This window comes from Sinocyclocheilus rhinocerous, unplaced genomic scaffold (genome assembly GCF_001515625.1).
Source record: "Sinocyclocheilus rhinocerous isolate Xijiao unplaced genomic scaffold, SAMN03320098_v1.1 scaffold1302, whole genome shotgun sequence".
NCBI lineage: Eukaryota > Metazoa > Chordata > Actinopteri > Cypriniformes > Cyprinidae > Sinocyclocheilus > Sinocyclocheilus rhinocerous.
Window position 1 is genome coordinate 309,125 of NW_015623473.1, and position 8,584 is coordinate 317,708.

The following is an 8,584-nucleotide window of genomic DNA, read 5'->3' on the forward strand; positions in this document are numbered from 1 at the left end:
CGAACCGAACCGTGAATTTTGTGAACCGTTACACCCCTAATATATATATATATATATATATATATACCGTAATGCAGACTCTTCCTATTTAATGGTATTAGATGATTTGTTAATTACATTTTATGTCTTACAATTTCAATAAAACATTTGCAGTTGATTTGTAAAAAGGTGTTTTTAAGCATGAATGAGCTGAGTTTTAGTTGCATTTACACATTTTTGACCAACAGGTGTCACCAGTGTATGCTGTTTTCAGTTCTTCGAAAAAGTGAATCATTTTGCGAAGCAATTGGTTAAATGGATACAAGGAACTGGCACAGGACAGAGAATTCAGCGAAAATAAATATGAAAGGAAATGAGTAGTGGAGGGAGAGCAAGTGGGAAAAATGAACTAATAATGAGGTAACAAGGGGGCATGGTTGCCAGTTCCCAGAAAATGTTAAACCCAAAGCTGACTCAAAACCTTCTGAAATGAAAATTCGTCTAATTTATACATATTATTTACAGACATTTTAAAGTAACCCGCGGCTCTGTAATTTTTCCCGTGACTGCATTTTCAAAATAGCCCAATTGTCTGGAAAACCGCAACCCTGGCAACACTTGAAGGGGCGGGGCCAAGGCGAGAGACTGACAGAAGAGCACATGGCACACAAACAAACAAAAAGCCATGTGCAAAAAGCACATGGCAAACAAACATTACAGAAACCATGTGCTCACACAAGACAAGACAGAAGAGCATGTGACAAATTTTCATCCACCATGAGCTCAAGCAGAAAATACAACACGCAATAATGACAAATGTACAGATTAAGTATAGACTGAAGACACCAACAGTGTAGCTACGATCAGGCCAACAATACTAAAACCACGCACATTAATCCTGGTCCTGGGGACCCCCGCTCTGCACACTTTGCATGCCTCCCTTATTTAACACACCTGATTCAGATCATCAGCTTATTAGGAGGAGAGAGATCCACGAACTGAACTGTGTCAGATAAGATAGACTAGGGTGACCATACGTACCATTTTCCCAGGACGCGTCCTGGCCACACCCTAAGATTGACATACAAAATGTTCAGAGGGGGGGTCCCGACAACCAGGATTAAGAACCACTGGCTTAAAGCAAGTCTTAATAAGAGTGTCAGGATCCCATCATCACTGATCCAGATAAAAAAAATATAACAGAGCTGACAGAACCATGACACAATGTGGGAAAAGATGTGTACTGCTATTGGCTAGCATCCATTAGTTTAGTTTTTGTGCAGTGTTGCACTGTAATTAACACTCATAAATTCATTTTCCCAAAGTACAAATAAAGCCTTCGGCTGATTTTGTCATTGTGTTGCACGTTTTAGGCCCCGTGCTGCAGTTTGAACATGGTGTTGTTGGGTAGGATGACTAATAGAATACTGTTTATGCACAAAAATATAGACAGGAAACCACAAACATTTTAGCACCACTTGTAGAAAAGATAAAGGCTGAATACACAGTGTGAGCATGTGTTTTGGTGGATGTCTTGGCATGTGTTGTCATAAGTAGTTGTTATTTTGTTAAATCCACTCTTTGGCATTAACAGCTTGTACCAAGACACTTCCTGTGAGGTCCCAGTTTATTTTCAGATGATAATAGTTATTATTAAAGTTTTATGTGTTTGGAGTCCACATACATGACTGAATTTGGTTTTAATATTTGTAATTATTTTGTTGCATCCTTCTGCAGTGAATGGGTGCCGTCAGAATGAAAGTCCAAACAGCTGATAAAAACATCACAATAATCCACAGCACTCCAGTCCATCAGTTAACATCTTCTAAAGTGAAAAGCTGCATGTTTGTAAGAAACAAATCCATCATTAAGGCATTTTAACTTTAAACCATTGCTTCTGGCTAAATCATAAGTTCATAATGCATAATAACACTTCCTCCAGTAAGAACTGTTTGCTTGCTGTGCATGATCTGTGCATATTTCTCTCCTGTTTCAAGACGACTTTTTCCCTGGAAAAAGCACAGTGGTGGAAAGAGTACTGAGAAATTGTACTTAAGTAAAAGTATTGGTACTTAAGGAATAATTTACTTGAGTACAAGTAAAAGTACTGAAAAATAATATGACTTAAGTAAGAGTAAAAAAGTAGCTTGCTGAAAAACTACTCAAGTTACTGCGTTACAAAGTACTTTACTATTGTTTTTTCTATTTTTACCCAAAATGAGGCCATGTGAGCATTATGGAGCATTAAACACTCTCATGTACTATAATGCCTGTTTCACAAGTGAGACTCACAGAAGTATTAAACTTATCATATTCCAGAAAATCCCTTATATGAACAAATGCATCAGATATCACTAGAGCTGAATAAAATGCGGATAGAGATGCTTTGACTGATGAAACATGGAAGACAATACACACACAATTGCAATGCAACGCTAACTGACATAGCTTGTATCACAGTATAGAATTTTATAAAATATTTTGTCTCACTGTGATAAGAAGCAACATGAAACCACAAAAGCTATTGTTTCAAACACGACTGATGTTATTTAGTGATTTTGGAGCAAAACATGATATTAGTCTCATAAATTGTCATGTTTGACGCTATGCTAAGCAAACATACTAGCTATCCCTGTTGCCAGGAGCAACTGTTTTATAACTAATTTTGAAAAGTACATTCAAGTATTCACGCTAGATTATGTGGTTGTTTTTAAGAAGGTCAAAAGCAAAGAAGGGTAAGTGAGAGGTTTTCAAAGAAATGAGGGTTTAAAACAGTGAGAATAGAAATGTGCCAGTAAAAAATAACGTGGGGTATGGGTAAAGTTGGGCATCGTTTTAATTTTAATGATTCCGATTCTTGTCAATTCCTAATTTAGATTCCAATAAGGTAAATAAATAAAAAATCTTAAGATATCATTCATATTTATTCGAACTCTTTTCCAAAAATGTTTGTGCAGTAGAGAAAACAGCACACAAGTCTTCTTGACTTGAATGGTTTAAAATCACATTAAAAGTGTAGTTTGTTATAATAGCAATAAGGTGGACTCCAGGCACATTTTCGGTAATTTTCGGTAGAACGAAAAAGCTTTTTATTTAACATGTTAACCCGTACCTAGGCATGGGAATCCAAAATCGATTCCAATTCTGGAATAGGACGCTTAAGGTCAGGAATCGTCTACTTGTTATGAAATTAAAATTTTGATTCCTCTTATCGATTTCTTTTGTGTGCATTTTAATATGACTTTGAACCATTCAAGCAGAAGACGACTGGCACACTGTTTTCTGTACTGCACACATAGGGGCATAGCCATCATTTCAGAAATTAGGGGGACAGAAATGTAAAAAAAAGATTAAAAAAAGATTTTTCCCCCTGACTTTTGTCTAATTGGCAGGCTTTATTTTTTCTTATGTCTTTTAAATGGCTAAGAAAGCAAGGCACAGAAAAAGTGATTTTACGTGCATCTGATTGACAGATAAATCATGGTTGATCTGTCAGTCAGATGCACGTAAAATGCATGCGCTCTTATGTCAATGTTGTTGTTAATGTTTAAGTTATTTTAGCTTCGTTAAACTACACTGGTAAAGAGGGCGATTTTTTTACCATTCATCTGAGTTATTTTAGCTTCATTAAACTACACTGGTAAAGAGGGCGATTTTTTTACCATTCATCTGAACTGTGTGCATGCATTTTAGACACTTACATTGATCTTCCTCCATCCATGCAATTGCATCCTTCTATCAACCGGGTTTCTAGGCCTACTTAAACTGCTGAGTGCTCTGGTAATATCAATGGCATGACCCATTTCAGGAGCTGTTAAGATTACGATTGAAAATTTCACTAAAATATTGAAACGCAGTGATGCAGATTCAAAAATCAACACCAGTGATTGACAGTCAAAGCAAAGCGTGGTTTGAACGGAGGACTCATATTTGTACTTTACAAGAGGTTAATTGATGGACTGGAGTCGTGTGCATTACTTGTGGATTAGTGTGATGTTTTTATCAGCTGTCTGAACTTATTCTCTGTCTGACGGCACCCATTCACTGCAGATGTGATGAATATACCGTGTGAGCATGTATTTTGATGGATGTCTTGGCATGTATTGTCTTAAGTAGTTATTTTGTTAAATCCAGAGGAGAAAATTACTGACTCTTTGGGACCTCAAATGTCTTGGTACAAGTTCTCAATCTGGCATAAACAGTCCGATAATACTATAGTTATTATTACAGTTTTATACAGTCCACATACAGTACGTTACTGAATTTAGTGCCAGGAGGAATGCATATATTAGCTGGTATAATGTGTATTGTATCATATCATTGAATATAAAATAAAATGAAAAAAAATTCTCATTTAAAGAAATAAAATATATTTAGCATTTCTGCAAGCAAATCATATTGTCACAAGAATATGTATAATTAAATGTTATGGAATATGGAATATTAATAAGATGTTAAATTACGTTTTTGACCGCAGCAGAAGTTTCAAACTGATTTGTAAATTAATTATGTAACGTAATACTGAACATCTGCCCAGTCTGTCTGTCTTTTTTTTTGCAGCAGCAGCAGCAGCATTTGCTCTTACACAAGCTGTGCATGGTGGAAGTTATATCATGCCTGGTCAGCGTAATGTGTCTGGTATGTTGGGAAAAAGATCCACATTGCAGTTAGACAAGAAACAGAGCCACTCCTGCTGTTTTACTGTGTATGAGAGCAGTTCCTGTTAACAAGCTTTGTTAATGAGTATAGCTTGTTTGCATAGTTTTGTGCATTATGTAGTTTCCTCATTGTCTTTTTGTGAAAATAAAGTCAAAAGTATGGTATTACCATAAAAATGACCATGAAAGAACCATGGATTAGTACTTAGTAAATGTCCATAACCACTCTAGACACTGAGAGGGGTATGTCCTCATATCCAGAATATTGATTCATTAATATGGGTTTTCAATGGGTTTTTAATGTAATACAGCAAAATATAATTGTTTGATGAAATGTTGAAATGACGTGTTGAAATTAATGAAATCTTCCACCTTAAAAACTGTATTAATGTGGGAACTATATTCGCTGATGGATGTTTCCACAGATAGCATAGAGGTTTATCAATATAACAAATAACAGTGGTAAAATATCACTTGGCTTGTCTTAATTCAAACAAGCACTTTTACCTATTAATGAATGTTGCTGTGTTGCCCCTATGCATTCATCAGTGCATATGAAAATGAAGAACATTTAAAGCACTTACCCAAACAAATGGGTTGCAAAACAGACTGGGTTCTGAGAGAGAATAAACAACAAGAGCACTTTCTTCACTGGGAGCCATTTGTGTGAAGAGCCTTAACCCATCAAACAGTATTTATTACAATATGGGTGCCATTAGCCATCTGTGATCTCTAACAAACACAACAATTAATATTTGTGCAAATAGTTTCCTCTTGATTCTGATTGTTCTTTGTCTACAGTGGACTTAATTCTAGTGGTTTCTTTTACTCTTTGAATATAAAAGTAATACAACAACAACAAAAAATCGTTCACCAAAAAATTAAAATGTACCCACCCTCAGGCCATCCAAGATCAAAACAGATTTAGAGAAATGTAGCATCACATCACTTGTTCACTAATGGATGCTCTGCAGTGAATGGGTACCATCAGAATAAGAGTCCAAACAGCTGATAAAAACATCATAATATTACTGAAAAGCTGCATGTTTGTAAGAATCAAATCCATCGAGGCATATTAAATTAAACTGTTTCTTATAGCCTATGCATATTTCTCTCCTGATTCAGATGTGATTACTTTTTCACTGGAGAAAGCATTATTGATAATGGACTTGTATTTTAGCTGGAACCAGCGGTTCAGGTTAAAAATGGCTTAAAGTTGGATTTGGTTCTTACGAACATGCAGCTTTTAACTTCACAAGAAGTTAATTGATGGATCTATTGTGCCTAAGTATGTTTCCTGACTAGAAAAGCTCTTTTGAAAACAACTTTAACTGCATGTTTCATGTTGCTGTTAACCTGGATTTATGGATATGCATATTAGCATTAAACTTTAGCATTAGCATTAAACGGCTAGCAATAGAGAAACTCTTTATCAGTCAGGTAGTTTTCAGACTGTGGAGACTATGAATATGTTTTTTCCCATCACCAATTCAAAAGCAGTCTGGCAAATCTGGCAAAGCCCAACTGTCTGCGTCATTCTTGGAAGGTAATAAGGCATATTTTGGAATTATGTTTGCTGTATTTCTCTCCCTGAAAAACTGCATGCAAGGAAAAGTGCAGGATTTGTGGATATGATCCTATCTGCTTTTAAAGTATTTCTAAATCTTTATGTCTGAAGAATAGATAATAGTTTCATTGTTTAGTTTAATATAAGCATCAACTTTGTCTCCAAAGGTTTTTGTAAAATTCCTTAAAATGTACAGAAATGAGACAACTGTTGACATACAGTTAGAGTATCAAGCTTATTTCAAATCAGACCTTTTAAAGTAACAGTAAAATAAGCCGAAGACCTCAGTGTTCCTGTAAAAATGTCTTTGTTTTCTTATCAACATCTCGAGTCGTAAATCTCCACAGTGATCTCAAGCCCTGAGGAACAGGCAGTTCTCTGAGCAGATGCTTTCTTTAACATGGCTGGAGTGGAACAACACAGCTGCTGATTGTCAGACATGATCACTGAGAAAGTTGGACGCAGAGGAAACTTGCATTGCTCAGCCGTCTGTGAATGTTATCAATCATGGTTGATCAATCAAATTTGTTTTTAGATGTTTTTGTCGGACACAAATTGCTGACATACAGAGTACGAAGATAGAAAATTGGATGGATAAAAGTATATATCCATCTCCTGTTCGGATGATTTGGTGAGAAATGTGAGTTTGGTTAGTTCATTTGGTGGATCCCTCTTAAAAATAGGGAGGGCATGGAGAAATGTTTTCTAAAAAGACCTTATTTTTGTCCTTATAAGTACTTAAGAAGTCAAAGTCCACCTCTGACATCCATGTACTGTGATGTCATGGGTCATCTGTCTCTTTACAAATTGAGGCCTGTAACTTTCAACTATGATTAAGGGATGAAGAACTCTTGTGGCTGCATGGGGATTTTTAGTTTCTACACTCATTATATAATTGTGGTGGTCAAGGGTCTCCTTAAAGACCTGAAGACAGTCATTAAGCATCATTATATTTGTGAGGGGTTTCCTAAATGTAGAGCAATGTTCAAAGACAGAGAGACAAAGAGAGAGTACAGAAACAGCCTTCCAGATCTGTGGAGATTACGTCATAGATTTTGTCATGGAGGAAATAATCTGTTATTTCCTCTATAAAGGAAAGGACAAAAAAAAAATACAATCTCACGATTTTCTTTCATAATTTCATTTGTTCCTCAAGACATAAAAGGCACAAAGTACTTGAAAAGTAATTGAAAAAAGTATCATATCATATATGGTAGGGCTGGGCGATAATTCGTTAACGATAATTATCACGATGTAATTTTTCTCGATAAAACGATATGAAGGGTTCGATAAATGTTCGATATAATGTTTATGCGCCAAAAGCGGAACGAAACAGCGCGACTCATTTGAATCGCACCACTCGGACCATTTATCCGCTTGGATCAAAGTTCAAATTGCCACGTGGCGCGAGCTCACTTGAGCAGATGTGTTTACTCGCTCACGCGAGCACTAAACAGCGCTGTGAGATCCAGTGTGAAACGCTGTGTGAAACTCTGTGATTTAAAATAGTTTAAAGGGGTCATATGATGCGATTTCAATTTTTCCTTTCTCTTTGGAGTGTTGCAAGCTCTTGGTGCATAAAGAAGATCTGTAAAGTTGCAAAGACTAAAGTCTCAAATCCAAAGAGATATTCTTTATAAAAGTTAAGAGTCAGCCACGCCTACCTAAAACGGCTCGTTCTAACACGCCCCAACATACCTACGTCCAGTATGTGGAAAATAATGTGTTTTTTGAACCTTAAACCGCTTAAACACATTTCATTACACCAAATACACAAAATAATGTTCTTTTTAAAAGCATCATATGACCCCTTTAAAGCCAAACAGGAGAAACACTGTGTGCTACGAGACAGCCAGAAGGCTTTTCAATCTACACGTCGTTATCATTTACCATGGATTTACTGTAGTAACACTCACTGCACCATGGTATTGTGGCAGAAATGTGGGAGATTCACATTGAATTTTATTACAGGAGTAATGGTATATAATTATAGTATGTATTTGTGATTAAGCTATAGCATGTGTGCATTTATACTGAATATTTTTAGACTACTGTTTATCATACAAATAGGCTACTTAAAAACAATATAGTTATATTTTTACCATGGTATTGAGGTGCTATATTGTGTGGTTTTAACTGTGTTTATAATGATTTTAATGTATGTTACTATGGGAGACCGATGCTTAATTTAAAACTAAATAAATAAAAACTTGGTCAGAATTAAATTTAACCATATAAAACTGAGGTTGCTACAATTTTTACAGATGCTACTGATTTTGATAATGCACAAAAATGTACCTCTGCATCCTATCTCAAGCTACTATCAAATGTGCATTTCTAAGAGACAAAAAAGTGATATTATTATTATTAATATTATCAG